Genomic DNA, 18,861 nt, shown 5'->3' on the forward strand with positions numbered 1-18,861 from the left:
AGACTTCTGACCTACAGAACTATAAAATAAATTCGTGTTGTTTTAAGCCACTATATTAGTGGTAATTTGTCATGGCACCAGTAGCCAGGTAGTAAATGTTTTGGGCTTTATGGGCTATAGAGTCTTGGCCATAATCAGTCAACTTTGCTGCTGTAGCACACAAGTAGCCATATGTAAATGAATGGGTATGGCTATGTGCCAATAAAACTTTATTTACAAAAACAGATTGTGGGGCTTTAGTTTGCTAGCTCCTGTTCTAGATGTCTAGGAGACATTAGCAGCCACCTTTCTGTGTCCTATGGGTCATTGCTCATGCATGGAAACCTTGCTCACAAATGGGGGGGTCTACATATACCCAAGAACAGAACAAAAGTTTGATACAATCCCTAAAAAATGAAGTTATCTTTTAGAAGCAGTTTTAAAATAAAATTCAAAACCAGAATCTGTCTAACTTAATAGGTTCTCTTACTATTTTCACAGTAACACAATCCAAGTCAACTAAGGCTAAAAGTACACATCCTTATAAGTCAGCAATTCCAATTGCTGAGTATAGGAAGTAGAGTATAGGAAGTATATAGGAGTATAGGAGTATATAGGAGTATAGGAAGTAGAAATGTGTGCATCAGAGGCATGTGCCAAAATGTTCATAGTGGAACGATTGGTATTAGTGGCCCCAAATTATAAACAACTCACAGAAACATCAAAAATGAAATTGATAAATTATAGCATATTCTTACAATGGGACAGACCTAAAAAACGAATGAACTACAGCTACATGCATCAACATGAATATACCTCACCAACAAAATTTAGCTGAAACAAGTCAGACACAAAAGAGTACAGACTATATTATTCTATTTATATGAACCGTATGATCCAGCAATTCTACTTCTGAGTATATACCCAGAAGAATTAAAGGCAGGGCTCAAACCAATTCTTTTATACTGATCTTTATAGCAGCATTAATCACCATCACTAAGAAGTGGAAGCAGTCCAAATGTCCATCAACAGATGAATGGATAAACAAAATGTGGTCTCTCCATGGAATAGAATATTATCCAGACTTTAAAAGGAAGGAAATTCCTCAAAATGCTGCAACATGGATGAACCTCCAGGACATCATGTTAAGTGAAATAAGCCAATTACAAAAAGACAGATACTGTATGATTCCACTTAATATGAAGTACTCAGAGTAGTCAAAATCATAAAGACAGAAGATTGAACAGTGGTTACCAGGGGCTAGGAGGAGAGAAGAATGGGGAGTTATTGTTTAACAGATATAGAGTTTCAATTTTACAAGATGAAAATAGTTCTAGGGATAGAACGGTGGTAATGGTTGCATAACAATGAGAATGTATTTAATATCACTGAACTGTATACTTAAAAATGATTAACGTTGTAAATTTTATGTTATATAAATTTTACCACAATAAAAAAAGAGTACAGACTATATTGTTCTATCTACATCAAGTTTAAAAACAGGCAAGCCTAAGATAGAATGTTTAAGGTTGTGATATATAAAAAGTCAAAGTATAAAGAATACAAAGGAAAAAAGTAGGATAGTGACTCCTTTGTGAGGAAGGAGGGACATACCAAGAGCTTTCTGAAATATTATAAATGCTCTATTTCTTCACCTGGGTTGTGGTTCATGTGTATTCATTTCATGATAATTGATTAAGCTATGCATTCTTGTTTTATGCCCTTTTCTATGTGGATGTGTTGTATTTCACAATTTAAACATTTTAAAAGAAAAGGATTGAATTGTACACAGCAGAAAGTTCAGGCAATGTTACTTGGATTTACAGCACTAGAGACTATGGTCAGAGCAAATGTTTGAATGTTGAGCACTTTCAGTACCAAGTTAGGTTTCTAAGTACATCACTTCCTACTGTGCTGCGGGGACACAGGAACTTAAACACATAGTTAGGGGGTGGGACAGTAGGGGAATACACATGGTACAACTAATGGAAAGCAAATTGACAGTATCTATCGAAATTTCAATGTATTTATCCATTGACCAAATAATTTCACTTCTGGAATTTAGTCTATGGATACACTCTCACAGATATAAAATAAAATGTATACAACTCCTTCATTGCAGTATTGCTTATAACAGCAAAAAGATTAGGACAATCCCATGACAATTAATAGGAAACTGGCTAAATAAACTCCAAGAGAACCATGCAAGGAATACTATGCAAATGTAAAAAAAAAAAAGAATGAGTAAGATCTCTCCGTGCAGATCTGGTACTAACTCCAGAATGCATGCCTCTGGGGTAGAGGGCCACATATATGCTATCTTTTGTGTAAGAAAAAGAATATGTTTTTATATTTTCTTGCATTGTATTAGAGAATATATAAGAAATTAATAAAAGTGATTACCTCTAAAGGATAAAGGAACAGGTAACAGGAACATAGGGAAGAAATAGAAGTGAGACCTCTCAACATAGATTTTTATGTTATTCTGATTTGCAAATCATATGAATGTATTACCTATTTATAAAACAAAATTAAATAGTAAAGAACAAAAAAGAAAAAAGAAAAATACATTTTCTACCAACAAGGGCTCAAGATTACTTTCCAATGTCATTTGAAAGACAACCCCCCCCCCAAAAAGAAAGACAATCCAAAGGGATGACAAAAAATTGGTGCGATGGATGAACAAATAAATGTCATTGTGTTGATTTGAGCTTTGCGTTAAGTTGGACAACTTTGAATCGGATTGCCTAGGACAGAAGGACAGGCAAATGATACATAACATAGAGGTGAGGATAGAAGACTCACTGGAAAAAGTCTTCTGTTCTGTGTATCTGTATTTGGTGCCCATCTGTTGAGGAAACCCTATCTAATTCAATGTTATTGAAAAATGCCCAGCAACTTTAAGAAAAGTTTTTCTTCTAGAGAGATACTCTTAAAGTGTTAGCATAAGTGCCTCACTGAAAACTCAGCATCTATGATAAAAGTCATCAAATAAGAAAAGCGAAAGAAATGCATATGTACATAAAGGATGAGTAAATGAGTGAATAAATAGAAGCCACCCTTGCCTGCCATGCATGGTACTTGCTGGTCTGTAGCATTGCTCTAGGCTGTTAGCATTATTTCAGTTCATTTTCCAATTCAATCTGGATCCATTTCATTGAAAATCTGTATAATTTGCTTGAAAATCAGAAGAGTGCTGCTACCCCTACGAACTAGCAATTGTGCTAGTAGGTATTTATCCAAAGAATACAAAAATAGTGATTCGAAGGGGCATCTGCAACCCAATGTTTATAGCATTGTCCACAGTAGCCAAAATATGGAAAGAGCCCAGATATCCATCGACAGATGAATGGATAAAGAAGATGTAGCATATATGTACAATGGAATATCACTCAGCCATCAGAAAGAATCTTACCGGGGATCCCTGGGTGGCGCAGCGGTTTGGCGCCTGCCTTTGGCCCAGGGCGCGATCCTGGAGACCCGGGATCGAATCCCACATTGGGCTCCTGGTGCATGGAGCCTGCTTCTCCCTCTGCCTGTGTCTCTGCCTCTCTCTCTCTCTCTCTCTCTCTCTCTCTCTCTCCTCTCTCTCTCTGTGACTATCATAAATAAATAAAAATTAAAAAAAAAAAGAAAGAATCTTACCATTTGCAGTGACGTGGCTGGAACTAGAGGGTATTATGCTAAGCGAAATAAGTCAGTCAGAGAAAGACAAATACCATATGATTTCACTCATATGTAAAATTTAAGAAACATAACTGATGAACATAAGGGAAGGGAAGAAAATAAAATAAGATAAAAACAAAGAGGAGGCAAGCCATAAGAGACCCTTAACTATAGGGAACTAACTGAAGGTTGCTGGAGGGGAGCAGGTGGGAGGATGGGGTAACTGGGTGTGGGGATCAAGGAGGACACTTGTTGTAAGTGATGAATCACTAAGTCCTATGCCTGAAACTAATAATACACTATATGTTAACTAACTACAATTTAAATAAAATCTTGAAAGAAAAAAGAGTTCCTGCCTTTTCTAAACCCCCACCTCCACCCCACCTCCCACCACCAAGAATAGGAAGGAAATAAAAGCTTTTCAGCGTTCACTTGAATCCTGATGCTTGACATTTGTAAATTACATAATAAAAAAGAGAGATTTATTTTGCAAATAGGGATCTTGCCATCCTGTCTACACTCCCCACTTCATTAACTCCCAAGTTTCAAGAGTAGAAAGCACAGTGAATTTTAAAATGAGAGGAAACAGCCAAAAAAGGTTTAGAAGTCTGTGATAGTACAGTTGTGCTTCCTTTGCTTTTAAATGGTTACTACTGCCTTTGTATATTGGATGCATTAACACTAATTTCATTACTAGAAAATCCATTACTAGCCCCTAATTCTCTGAAAGGAGAATTTCTCCTTAAAATTAAGGAAGAAGCTATCATCTTTAAACCACACAGATTACATCTTTCCTAAGTAAACAATAAAGCATATGACTAATCATATTAATGGATCCAACCATTTCTCTTCTGGTGACTTTTGGTAAAGTTTGCCACCAGCTTCATTAATTTAAATTATAAAGGGGCCTTTTAATAGTTTTGGATTTTGTTGTTTTACAAAGAATGAGGCCACCAGGCTTCTTGACTTGTAGGCAGAGTTATCTACTCAGGTTGGGGGCTTCCTGTACCTTTCCACTAGGAATATTCATGCTATAGACTAAATTTTCCCCTCTCAAAATGACAAACTCTACTGCTGACAGGTAATTTTTGTAGGGGTGACTAAGACAAAAGTGACCAGAACACTTGGCCTGAATTGTATTGATTTTGAGGTCAGCAGGATTAAAATATGCAGACCCCTATTGCCAAATGCAGATTGATTTCTCTCTTATATTTCCTTTGACTTATTTCACTAATAAGCAACCTCAGGTGGCCTTAGGCAGTGAAAAATCCCAGGTATCTGTCACAAGAGAACTTTATTCCAGTATTTATTCTATAGCTGCTCTCTCAAGTTGGTCTAATTCACCTTAACAGCCTTATTTGGATTCCTCCCACTTCCCTTGTCCCTGAATTCTTCATCTTGTAATGACCAATTCAGTAAATTCCCCTATAAAGTACTTTGAGCTACTTAAAAGATAATGCCTCTTATAAGCTGAATTAAGTCCACCCAAAATTTAAATGCTGAAATCCTAACCCCCAGTAGCTCAGAAAATGACTCTGTATTTGGAGACAGGGCATTTAAAGAGGTGATTAAGTTAAAATGAGGCCATTAGGGTGTATTCTAATATGACTTTTGTCCTTATAAGCAGAGATTACAACACACAGAGTGACATCAGGGATGTATGTGCACAGGGAAGAGACCTTAGGAGGACATAACAAGAAGGTGGCCATCTGTTAAGCCTCAGAAGAAACCCATACCTTGATCTTGTTCTTCTAGCCTCCAGAACTATGAGACTATAAACTTGAGTTACCCAGGGTGTGGTATTCTGTTATGGAGGCCCTAGCAAGCTAACAGGATTCCTTTGAGTCATTCCCTACACAAAGCCACTCTCTCTGTCTTCCAGTTCTGGCCAATTGTGTTAATACTTTGAATATTTCACTCCTCCAAGTACCCATGACCTTTGCCATCAATGTGGCTTTGCAGCTCCGCAAGAGGGGAAGTACATGTTCCTACCCATTGATGTTGGTCTTGGCAGTATGATTTGCTTCACCAATAGAATATAGGCAAAAGGGATGGGATGCCAATTCTAGGCCCTAAGAGATGTCATATGTTTCTGCTTGCCTCTTTTGTAAATCTGTCATCAAAAATGGAAAAACACGCCTCAGGTAGCCCATTAGTACAAAGAGGATGAGACACATGTGCACCAGTACTGGAGCCAAACTATTCACAGACCCAAACTTGTCTAGGTCTGCACTCTGAAGAAGAATTGTCCAACTGAGCCCAAGCTAGACCAGCCAATCCTCATTCAACTTACACATCTGTGAGAATGAGAATAAACACTTATTGTAAGCAACCAAAGAGTTGGAGAACATATAAGAGGATATTATTGAGGTATTAGGTAAGTAATACAAACTCTAAGGTCTGAACATAATAGGATCCTACTTTAGGAAGATCTAAGTATACAAAATCCAGATGTAAAACTTATACATGCAGAGGTCCATGGCTGGCTCAGTCATTAGTGCATGTGACTCTTGATCTTGGGGTCATGACTTCAAGCCCCATGTGGGCATGAAGCCCTCTTAAAATAAAAAAAATAATTAAAAAAAAATAACTACACAGGCACATACAGAATAAGGAAGATTGTTCATTTGCTATAAAGGCTCCTTCACTAGCAAACATTATTTCTTCATTTGCAATATTACTTGATTTTTACACTGTATAGGGGTTTTGGGGGGGGGGTAGATTTTTATTGAGATAGCTGCAGATGCAGTAAGAGGATTAGTTTTGTTTTGCTTTATTTTGTTCTGTTTTGCTTCACCCAGATGGGGTAGGGGCCATCCTGGGATCAAGAGATGTGACAAAAACAAGCGGAGAGAGGAAGTAGGTGAGCAATTGATATTGTAATCTGACTTTAAGGACAAGTATAAATAAGAAGACGGTTGAAGCCCACAGCTCTGCCCAAGTTGGAAGGCCAGCCCCGTACATGGTGGTTCTCATCCCAGCAGCGCCTCCCAGGCCTGCTCCTGCCTCAACAAAGGGCTCAGAGTCCTGTGCCCAGGGGCCAGGGGCAGGAGAGCTTAGTTCTATCTCTGGCTCTCTCAGTGCTCTGAGTGGTTTTGCTCTGCTCTCTCTAGCTGTCTTCCCCATGAAGTCCCATCTTTCTGACCTGACTGTCATCATGGGGAGGGGGCATGGCCTACACCTCCCACAGAACCCACCTTCCTTCTCTCTAGGTAAGACGCCTTCAGTAAGCCATGGCTAATCACGATTCTCTCCCCTCACATTTGTGCTTTGGTCTCTTATTCCCAAGGGGCTTCAATACACCTTACCTAGTACGAGCCTTACAACCTTCCTTTTCCATGTGGAGGAAGCAGGTGGCCAGACTGGGTTTGGAGCCATGTGACTGTCACCTGAGGGTATCAGGGTTTGTCCACATTAGTGGGGAGCTCCGTACAAGCTAAGCGAGGAGCCAGGCTGCAGGAGACAAAGAAGAGTGCATGTTTATCAGCAAAAGGGGACCAGAAACAAAAATTAAAGCCGGGAAAGAGACCTGGAGTCATGGGGCATGAAATAATAGGTAGTGGATTTTGATTAAGAGGAAAATAGACTCAGATTTGGTTTTGGAGAGCTAAATTATTTTGCTGGATGGGAAAACAATGCCAACTATAACACGACGGTGTTTGAAATACCGGCACGTGAAGGACCAAGAACAGGCAGGCTCAGAGATGACCCCACACGACCCAGCCTTCCGACGGGGAAAATGATGTTCAGCAGACACACACACACACACACACACACACACACACACACAGCTTTACACAAACCAAGTTCTCTTCTCTCTCCAGGTGTCAGACTTACCTTTCCTTTCTTTTTTTTTTAAGATTTATTTATTTATTCATGATAGAGACACAGAGAGAGGCAGAGACACAGGCAGAGGGAAAAGCAGGCTCCATGCAGGGAGCCCGATGCGGGACTTGATCCCGGGACTCCAGGATCACGCCCCGGGCTGAAGGCAGGTGCCAAACCGCTGAGCCACCCGGGGATCCCCTAGAAGGGGCTTTAATCATGCTGTTTTCAGCTGCTAGAATTTCTCAAAATCTAGAATTTTATGAGCAGAACAATTTCAGAGAAAGAGGAAAAGAGAACAAGGTGAAATCTCTCTTGCCAGGACGGCCAGCAGCTTTCCTTGCTGTCCTTTGCATTTGTGGCCTCTCTGTGCCAGGTCCACATCCGGGCTCCTGGGAGATTGCTCGACGTCAGCCCCTGCCCACCTCGGCCCCTCGCAGGTGACTCCTCTCATGCTCTTCATCCCTACGATTATGCCTGCCCAATTTCTGAACCAGACCAGCAGTGTGTTGGGTGGGACATGACACAGGATCTCCCGTCCGAGCTCCTTGTGTTCCCAAGGGCGTCGCTCAGCCACCAAGTTGAGTCACAGCACTCCCCAGTCATCCTCTCCGTGACCCCCTCCCACACTGGCCTCAGCCCTAGGATCAGACTTTGGGGTCTGCTTCTCTGCCTGGCTCTCGTGCCTTCCGCCGAACATACAGCTCCACCACCTGGTCCCACTCACTAAAGAATTTCCCACCAGTCTGTGATGGCCACGTTGCTGTCTGCATGGGACAGAGCTGGTTTCTCAGTCACGGACATTCCGCCTTACAGGGAATGCCCCCAAACGTGGCAAGAGCATTTCATAAGTTGCAGACTACCACCATCCTCGACTACCTCCTTCACTCCTTCTATCAGTTGGTTCCTTGGTAGAGACTCATAGTGAAAACTGGATGTCCAATGCTCTGGTACTATGTGTCGAATAGGCTATCTTTCACTGAATTGTTTTTATTCCTTTATCAAAAATCATTTGGCCACACTTGTGCGGGTCTCTCTCTGGTTTCTCTATTCTCTTCCAATGATTGAAGTCTAACCCTCTGTTGGTACCAACCTGTCTTGATTTCTGTAGCTACGAAGTGAGCCTTAATATTGATTATATGGATTCTTTCTGGTTTTTTTCCTCCTTTCTCAAAACTGTTTTAACAATTTTAGGTTCCCTTCTTTTCCATATAAATTTTAGAATAAGCCTTTCTAGGGCCATAACAATTGCTCAGATGTTTATCAGAATTCCATTAAACCTACAGATCCACTTATAAAGAATTGACATTTTACCATGTTGAATATTCGAACTCATGAATGTGCTGTGCTTTTTTTTAAAGAAACGTTGACCTCTTAATTACCATTTTTAAAAAAGATTTTATTTATTTATTCATGAGAGACACAGAGAGAGAGAGAGAGAGAGAGGTAGAGGCACAGGCAGAGGGAGAAGCAAGCTCCATGCAGGGAGCCCGACATAGGACTCGATCCCAGGACTCCAGGATCACACCCCGGGCTGCAGGCGGCGCCAAACTGCTGTGCCACCAGGGCTGCCCTGTGCTATGCTTTTGGTTTATTTAAGGTTTCTTTGATTTCTTCATCAGCACTTTGTAATTTTCAGCATACAGAGTCTATAAATTAGACTCATAATAAAGATTTAATTTTTTTGGAGTGACCATAAAGTGTTTTTAATTTGTTTCCTCATGTTCATTGTTAGTATATAGAAAAGCAATAGATTTTTACATGTTGATCTTGTTTCCAGGAACTGTGTTGAACTTATTAGTTAGTTCTAGGAGGTTTTTGTAGATTCTCTGGAATTTTCTATGTAGGCAACCATACCGTCTGTAAACTGGGACAGTTAATTTCCTCCTTTCCAATATGTGCGCCTTTTATTTGTTTTCTTCTTTTCTTATTGCAGTGGCTCAAACTTCTGGTGCTTTTTTGAATAAGAGTGGTGAAAGCAGACATGACTGCCTTGTTCTGATCATCAGGAAAAAGTATACAGTCTTTCTCTATCAAGTATGATGTTAGCTGTGGTTTCTTTTCGTACATGCCCTATATTAGGTTGAGGGAATTCCCTTGTATTCTTTTTACCACCTTTCAGAGATCTTTGGCCACCTCTTGTTCCAGGGTTTATAGTTGTCCTTATCAGGAAGGCACAAGAAGATATGTGTCTATATTATCTTGTCTGAACGAGAAGTGCTCCTTGTATTTTGCATCTATATATGTTGCATAATTTGCCACTCCCCACTGTTAAAGAATAGACAGTTGAACAATTCTACTTTTCCTTAAATTGTGGGAATCTGTGGTGGTAGCCTGCAGGAGGAACAGCTAGCCTAAAGAAGAGATATCACAATGAAGTCAGCAATTTTGTCAATACATTAAAGGCCCCTAGGGAGGCTAGTAATTGGATTTTGTTTGTAGGTATAGATGATAAGATAAATGGAAAAAGAAACCTATATGTTGTGGGAAAGATGCCACTAATTCAAACCACCAGCTTCTCATCCTTGAGAATTTGGGTAGTTAAATCAATGAAAGAGGACTCAAAACCCTAGTATCACAATACTCACATTATCTTGTGCCATGACCCTGATGGAATATAACAAGAGTCACTTTAAGTAGCTAAAGGAATATTCTCTAAAAAGCGGGCCTAAATGGAACATGAGAAGCATTTTATCCTCTTTTTTTTTTTTTTTTTTTTTTTTTTTTTTTTTTTTTTTTTTTTTTCATTTTATCCTCTTTTAAGAAGCTCTCTTCATTTCTCAGCAAGCTTTGAAAAATGCTATTTAGAAACAACTATATTTATGTGGTATTTGACACATTTTGTCTTTCCCTCTTTTCTTACTATTAAGCAGTAAGGAAATAAGCTGGAGTACTTTCACCTTGACTTCTATAGCATGCTAGCTAACTTTTGTGCCTGGAGCAACCTGTAGCCAACTCCTATCTCATGAGCATCATCACTACATACCTAGGTGTGATGGGCATGGACATGCACTGGCCCAGATTTCCCTTCAAGAGGATCTGCTTGCTGGGAGTATGTTTGACTGACAGCCTCAAACTGTTGCACCTCTAAATTCACCATTGTGGGATCCCTGGGTGGCGCAGCGGTTTGGCGCCTGTCTTTGGCCCAGGGCACGATCCTGGAGACCCGGGATCGAATCCCACATCGGGCTCCCGGTGCATGGAGCCTGCTTCTCCCTCTGCCTATGTCTCTGCCTCTCTCTCTCTCTCTCTCTCTCTGTGACTATCATAAATAAATAAAAATTTAAAAAAAAAAATAAATAAATAAATTCACCATTGTATTTAAGCCAAGGCCACACATCCTCTGGGCTGCACCCAGCCAAGACTAAGCAGGGCAAGGATACTAGAAAACACTATTTCTGCCTAGTGCAATATTCCTACACTGAGCAGTATGTGCTCAAAACATCCCATCAAACTGGCCAAGATTTTCTTAGGACCATGCTATGGTCTGAAGGTCTTCCTATTCAATCTTCTATCCTCCCCCTCTCTCCTTACAAAGGTGTCATATCTGTATTTTGGCCTAAAAGCTCTTTCCATGTTTCCTTCCCCTTTATATCGCAAATAAATTTCTTCAGATAAATCTCTTGCACATCTAATCCCATCTTAGCATATGCTTCTCAGAAGACCCAAACTGACATTAAGATTATTCTGACCAGTGGGATCCCTGGGTGGCGCAGTGGTTTGGCGCCTGCCTTTGGCCCAGGGCGCGATCCTGGATATCCGGGATCGAATCCCACGTCGGGCTCCCGGTGCATGGAGCCTGCTTCTCCCTCTGCCTCTCTCTCTCTCTCTCTCTGTGTGTGACTATCCTAAATAAATAAAAATTAAAAAAAAAAAATAAAAGATTATTCTGACCAGCATATAAAGTTGAAGAATTTGCAGTACCAGAAAAGATAAAATTTTCATGGGTGAAGCAGTTAGAAATAAACTCTGAAGTTGGATATTTTGGATTTGTTTCTCTTTTAAAAAATTGATCTCTGTTTATAGATAAAACCTTTATTTTATTAGCTTTTTCTTGAATACAACATGTATACAGAAAAGTGCTCAAATCGATGGATAGTCAAACTGAACACACCCACATAACTAGCACCCAGATAAAAAAAAAACAGAACATGATCAGCACCCCTGAAATCTGTGTCTCTTCCCAATCACTACACCCCAAAGATAATCGTAATACCTGACTTTTAACACATAGATGAATTTGACCACTTCTGGACTTTTAAATGAATGAAATCATACCATATGCATCTTTGTGTCTAGCTTTTTCACTTAACATTTTACTTAATGAGATTTCCATGTTTTCCATGAGTGAGATTTATCCATGTTTTCCATGCAGCAATATCTTGTTCATTCTTATGGCTATAGTTCAAAATCTTTCTTAAATCTAAGTCTTGTCAAATGCATCTTCAAGAACTAGATTGGAGATGCCCAGCTGGAGTGTTTTATCATGTTCAATTTTCACTTGACTTTCCATGATTCAGTGAAGACAGTTTCTGCCTCTTCTCTTGGAACACTATTTCACAAGTCCTGACATGCAGAAAATGTTCCTGAGAGTCTGAATTCTCCTTCTCAAGAATCCTCTTTATGTTATCTAATTACTCTCCTTGGGACCATTATATTCTTCCTATGATGGAGGACTATTATTTTTCCCTCTTAGTCATCTTTTGGCTGTAGTCCCTTTCTTGCTTTTGTAGAACAATTTCTAAATATCTTGCCATCTTCCACCATCATTTTGAGATTTAGGGTCCAAACTCATCAGCAAAATTCCAAAGACCATGTCCAGCCAATGGACACACTGGGCTACATACAATCTTCATCTTAGGGAAGAATTTGTTCTTCCCTGAGGTCTCTTCCCTTGTGTCCCTAGGTTAGAACCAGCATCATCTTGCCTGAAAACACAAGGCTGCCTTTGAGAACAGGATGCTAAGAAGAGATAAAATCAACTAATCCATTATGACCATCTTGGTACCTGAAAGAACTTAAATCCACTCTTCAGGACTTTATCAGCCTCCTAGTTTTTCTATAACTCTTCATATGGGTCAGAAAACAACTGTGTTTTAGATTACTTTCTTTCATATCTAAAGATGCAATGTTTCCCAGGCAGTTTTTTCTAAAAAGAATTTTGTTCTGAGTTTTTTCTAGCCACTGGGAATTATGTCTTCAGATACTATTTCTGATAATAAGCTTTGATTTGGGGTTAGGACATCAGTACTTTGATGATTCCTGACCTTTTCCTTTGCAATATACTAACATTTAGTAATGACTACCATAACTGAGGATCTATGCTGCACAGATCAGTTTATAAACCTTATCTGTAATCTATAAACCTGCAATATAGGTATTATTATTTTCATTTATTGATAGGGAAACCAAAGCCCTGAGAGGTTAAATGCCCTGCCTAAAATCATGTAGTTAACAAATGGCAGAAGTCAGATTCACACTTTAGTCTTGATTCCAAAATTCATTCTTGTTTTGGTATCCCATCACACTCTTCTTCTCCCAGGCTCACCCATCTACAAGTTTCTTCAGTTCTCCATCTGCTCCCCACATTGCTAACACTCATGTGTGCAAGCACACACAGTCATACACATGCACACTGTGCTTCATTCTTTTTTGAAGTAGTTATTTCCCTCCCTCCCTTCCATCCTGGGGCCAAATGATCTAAGAGAATACTCAGTGTCCCAAAGCATTATGGCCTAATACGTAAGAACCTAGACTCAGAGTCAGACCATTTGTATGTGAATCCTGATTTCTTCACTTAAAGCTGGGAAATCTCAGGCAAGTTACCTAATTTCTCTGAGTTTCAGTTTCCTCAAAATGAGAATAATAGTACCTTTCTCATAGGGCTATTGTGAGGGCTAAATTAGACTGCATGTAAAGCTCTTAGCACTGTGCATATAATAAGTGCTTAATATATTTTAAGTTATTATGACTTGTTCTCTGTATCCCATAAAGTCAAAGGATAGTGATTGGTTAGTAATGGTGAAAAGCATGGTTCTCAAACCTGGAGCTTAGTCTAAGCTACCCGCTGGACTCTGAGGGGAGACTTTTTCCTTGGACCTTCCCCTAAAAGTTCTGCTTCAATAAGATTAGGATGGAACCCTGGAATCTGCATTTTAAAGCTTCTCCAGGTGATTCAGATGTTTAGCTGGACTTGGAAATCTTTGACCTACAGAGTAAGTCTTTAAAGGCAATGGTTTCAGAAATTACGAATGGGTCATCTCAGGAAGATGCCTGGCATCCCTCAATGTCTCTTCTAAGGCTCTGTTCTCTCTCATGTCGAACAATACCCCATTCCCACTCATACATAAACACAAGATACACATACATTCTGCCCACACACACAGTCTGGATTGAGCCATGACCAGGATTGGACTACTGAAAGGGAAGAATACTCTACCGTTGATGCACACTTTAGACTGGCCCCAACAGAGCCCCACGTGGTTATTTTGGGGGTGGAGGTAGCTGGCCATAAGGCTGATCATGACCTCCAGCTATCAAGTAATCCCTAAACCACCTTTATGAGCAAAGACATGCCTATTTCTCCATCTGTAAGTCAGGTCTCAAAACTAGCTCCACTTCTGTAGTCATTAGTCAACAGGGTGAAAACTGGAGACAGTGTGGAAATCATGGGATGCCACAGAACTATCATTTTCACAAAGGCTCAAATGCTTTGGTTTTTTTCCCCACAGGAAGGACCTGCTCTCCTGGCCTCTTGACAACACCTCCAATTTTCAGTGTGTACATAGTCACTTTCCATCTTAGCACACAGTAGGTTCTGAGCCCATGAACTGTAGTTTTAGAAACTTGGGGGAAGTCTGGAAGTCCTGAGGTGGTATAATGAGCAAAGGGCGCTGAGGCCTCCATATTTTCTCAGGAGTGACCTTGAGGGCTCACTCATTTGAGACCAAAGACAGTACTTGGAAATGCAGGAGTTAACTTTCATTCAAAAATGGTGTAGTTCATTTCAATCAATCTGAGGAGCAACCAAAGCTGGAAAAAGCGCTGCTCGATCCCAGCTGATCCACAGCCCCAGGTGCTTTGATTCAGATTGCAGCTGGGATTTGTTTTCCTGTGAAGAGGCTGTAGCAACTGCTTTTATCATCTACTGTAAGTACAATAACAGCAGGGAAGCAGGCAATGCAGGCGAAATTAAGCTCTGTGACAAATGATTTGGTTTCTTTCCATTAACAATCATGATTTGACCTGAACTGCCTCAATTAAGGGCTGGGGAGGGGGGTGCCCTCGGTTCGTTCATTATACATGCAAGAGAAAGAGACAAAGTGAGACAGAGAAATAGAGATGAGAGAGAGAGATGAAACAGAAAAGATGACAGGATGTTAATTTGGTGTGGCATATGTAAGTATGTTTTAGACTAAGTAGATGGGGGACCGCGTGATTTCACTCTTTCCACCCCCTCTCCTTCTTCTAATAACCCAAGAAAGATCACAAACACTGCATTTATGAGAGCTCATTATGCCAGTGTGTCCATTTGATGAATGGTGTCACTGATTAATAAAGACTTGAAACAATTGGATTCTGACTCCAAAGAAGTACACAGCTTTTAAGGAAAAAAAATCGAATAATTGGCAGTCCTCATGCCTTAAAATCTCTCTTCCATGTTTCAGCCTTTAAAAAAAATATATCTTTTTACATCATTGGCATTTCCCTGTTCACAGACGCATTTCTCACAAGTAATAAAGCTTGTGAAACCAAATTGGAGAGGCTCTTCTCAATTTTATCCTTTTAGTCCTGAAACATGAAATATCATTTTCCTAGGCTACCCATGAGACTGAGATGAGCTGCACAAGTTACAACTTGTAGAAATTAAACACAGAATGTGGAGAAAGATAATTACGCACCCCCATCTGGTTCAGTGAGGCACTGAGGTACTTGGTAGGGCAATATTATGCTGCTAGGTGGTTGCTGGGGCTTTTTCCAGGAAACTTATCTTTTAACTTTTTATTCTGAAACAAGTTTAGACTTAGAGAAAAGTTGCAGATTTGTACAGATAATTCACATATACACTTTACCCAGTTTTCCCTAATGTTAGCATCCTCTATAATACAGTACAATCACCAAGACCAGAAAATTAACGTCAGCACAGTACTATTTTTTTAAAGATTTATTTATTCACTTTAGAGAGAGAGAGAGCATGCAAGGGGGGGAGGGGCAGAGGGAGAGAATCTCAAGCAGACTCACAGGGAAGTGTGGAGCCTAACTCCGGGCTCCACACACGGCTAGATCCCACAACCCCGAGACCATGACCATCACCAGAGCAGAAACCAAGAGTCAGATATCCAACCAACTGAGTGATCCAGGCACCCCTTTTAGCCCAGTACTATTAACTAAACTACAGACCTAATTCAGACTTCACCAGTCTTTTCACCGATGTCCTTTTCCTGTTCTAGAATCTACTCCTCCTTGGGCACTTTCAACCTGTGATATTCCACAGACTTTCCTTGTCTTTTCTGACCTTGAGACTTTTGGAGAGTACTAGTCGGTTACCTTGTAGATTGTCCCTCAGTTTGGGTTTGTCTGATATTTTCTCCTAATTAGATTGAAGTTATGCACTTTAGGCAAGAATACTATAGAAGCGATAATGTACCCTTCTCAGGGCATATGACAGGGCATATGATGTTGACATGCCTAATTATTAGTGGTATTAATCTTGATCGATGGGTTAAAGCATTTCTGTTATGATGCTCCACATTAGGTTACTGTTTTTCCCCTCTGTAATTAATAAATACCTTCAGAAAGAGAGTCTGTTTTTCCTCAAATGTTCACCCACTAATTTTATTTATTTATTTATTTATTTATTTATTTATTTATTTATTTACTTACTTACTTACTTACTTATTTATAAAGATTTTTATTTATTTATTCATGAGAGACACAGAGAGAGAGAGACGTAGAGACACAGGTAGAGGGAGAAGCAGGCTCCATGCAGGGAGCTCAATGTGGGACTCAATCCTGGTACTCCAGGATCACACCCTGGGCCAAAGGCAGGCACCAAACCCTGGGCCGAAGGCAGGCACCACTGAGCCCCCAGGGATCCCCTCACCCACTAATTTTAGCACCCATTGGTGGATCTTGCTTTTCAGATAGTTTCTAAAGAACCAGTAGTTATCCAAAGAGGCTGAAGAAGAACCTGGAAGGGTCAAACATGCGACAGGACTATCAGTTCACACAGTTGTGTGCAGGAGGCAATTATCTCACCGGACAAATCTAAGCACTAGGCCTTTGGACACCAGGAATGTATGTTGTTCTATTTCCTGGCTTGAGATTGTTTGAAGAAGATACTTCTAAGCTTTTAGGGAATGTGGAGAGGCTTAGCTTTTACTGGAGAAAATCTTCTTGTCCTTTTATCCCCCCAAAAGAAATAAAACATCCCATGGAGTTTCTCCATATGGTTCTGACCTCAGTCACACCCTAAATGACTTCTCAACTTGGCTTATGTCCTTTTGTTTGCAGGTGACAAACCCCTCCCCTCCATTACTACCAACAGCCCCATATGGGAAAACTTGAATATTCTTTTATCCTTCTAAGACTTTGAGCTATTCCAAGGTGCACTTCTTCCTATTTAAACAAATTGCCAATCTCAGCTATGAACCATCACCCATCTCATGAGGAATTCATAACCAGCTTCTTTGAATGGCTTGTGGTTTTTTTCTGGGCAGACTAAAGCTACCTGAAAGCCAGAGATGTTTCTGAAAACTGCTGCTTAATTGGGAAATAAACTCCTCCATTAAAATAATCCTACAGAATTAAATTGGTGCCAGAATGAAAAGGAAATTCTGATAAACCCCTACACTGAATGAAAAATTCCTTCCAAGTGGAGTGAACACAATGTTGTTGTGTTCCAAAGGGCAGAAATAAAGAAGAATTTGAAATATAGAATAATGAGAATGAAGTCTTGGGCTTTCTTTTATGATCTTCTATTAAATGTATCTATGATCTTGGAGGATCATCCACTGGACAGTGGCAATATCTTTATAGTGTGCAAACCTTTGTACAAGCTGCCCCCTCAATAACTCCTTCCTAGATAACCCAAGTCACAATTTGCCTCTTACAACCCCAGAGGCAAAGGTAGTTCAATGGAAGGAGGTTGTTGTAGAATAGCTGAGATGTTGAGATGTTCTAATGTTCTCACTCACTCTCAGACTTACGACTGCCCATGAGCACCAGTCAAATCTTCAGAGCAGAGGCTCCCCCACAGGTACTTCCTACCACATGGACTGTTCTTGCTAAGCAAAGATAATGCTGTTGGCCGTTGATATGCACTTCAAGTTGTCATTTTAGGGATAGTGGATAGAAAAAGACCCTCACCCAGCCTCTCATCTATGCCCACTTGTAACCATAAATATTCCTTTGTGATAGGACTGGCCGAAATGGCCTGAGTAGCACTACCTAACATCAAAGAACATTGCTTCTTCTACTAGCCTATTGGGAAATCAAGGCTTTGACTGCCTAACTCCAACCAACTGAGTTCACTGGCCCAAGCCACCTGTCAAATTCCAACATCAGCATTTTATAAAAGACACTTTGTTGATCTGATCAGGGGATGCCTGAAAGGGAGATTATGAATTACTATTTCCCTGGTGAGTTGTTTTTTTAAAAAACCCAAGCCCCCCAGAAGATATTAACCACCTTGGTCCATTTGTTCTGAATGCCAGCCATTAAAGACCATGTGTGCTCTGGAAAGTGAAAAGTGCAGACTTTCTATAGGAAAAAAGGGAAGAGGTGGGAAGGTTAATAACTTTCACTAGGCACCCTGATCTGCACTCATTAATTTTACTTATCGAACTGTTTAATCTTCATGGCAGCCCTGCAAGTCCAATAGTACTGGTTCATTTTATAAATGAGAACTGAGACTCAAAGTGATTGAGAAATATGAAATAGTCAAGTGAAATTCAAACCCAGTTTGGTTTGGCTCTAAAGCCTATCCCTTTTAGATGACCACATCCTGCTTTTTTAAAAAAAGATTTTATTTATTTATTCATGAGAGACACAGAGAGAGGCAGAGACACAGGCAGAGGGAGAAGCAGGCTTCATGCAAGGACCCTGAAGTGGGACTCGATCCCGGGACTCCAGGATCACGCCCTGAGCCAAAGGTAGATAGATGCTCAACTGCTGAGCCACCCAGGCGTCCCGCATCCTGCTTTTATGGAGCTCTTCTACATCTTCCCCATGACTTCAACAGTGGTGGACCAAGACTGAGTTTAGAAAACACTCTTTCTCTACATGTTGACCCAGCTGGGGGCATCCTCGTAGACCATGATCCTGGTTGGAGGACCCACTGTTGGAAATTGCCTCTGGTCCCTATGGGCTCCTCAATCCTTATTTCAGGCA

General features: G+C 40.3%; 1 protein-coding gene across 8 annotated transcripts in view; it reads right to left on the reverse strand.

Annotated features, from left to right (window-relative positions):
* Positions 1-18,861, reverse strand: part of RAI2 (retinoic acid induced 2) — a 388,924-nt gene that overhangs the window by 266,999 nt on the left and 103,064 nt on the right. For 5 of the 8 annotated variants that reach the window (XM_038586944.1, XM_038586939.1, XM_038586943.1 and 2 more), the window contains one exon: positions 6,954-7,098. The exons of the other annotated variants lie outside the window; for them this stretch is intronic. The gene's annotated coding sequence lies outside the window, so the exon portion shown is untranslated. The remainder of the gene's footprint in view (positions 1-6,953; positions 7,099-18,861) is intronic. 8 annotated transcript variants of the gene reach the window in all.

This window comes from Canis lupus, chromosome X, assembly GCF_011100685.1.
Source record: "Canis lupus familiaris isolate Mischka breed German Shepherd chromosome X, alternate assembly UU_Cfam_GSD_1.0, whole genome shotgun sequence".
In the NCBI taxonomy this organism is placed as follows: Eukaryota; Metazoa; Chordata; class Mammalia; order Carnivora; family Canidae; genus Canis; species Canis lupus.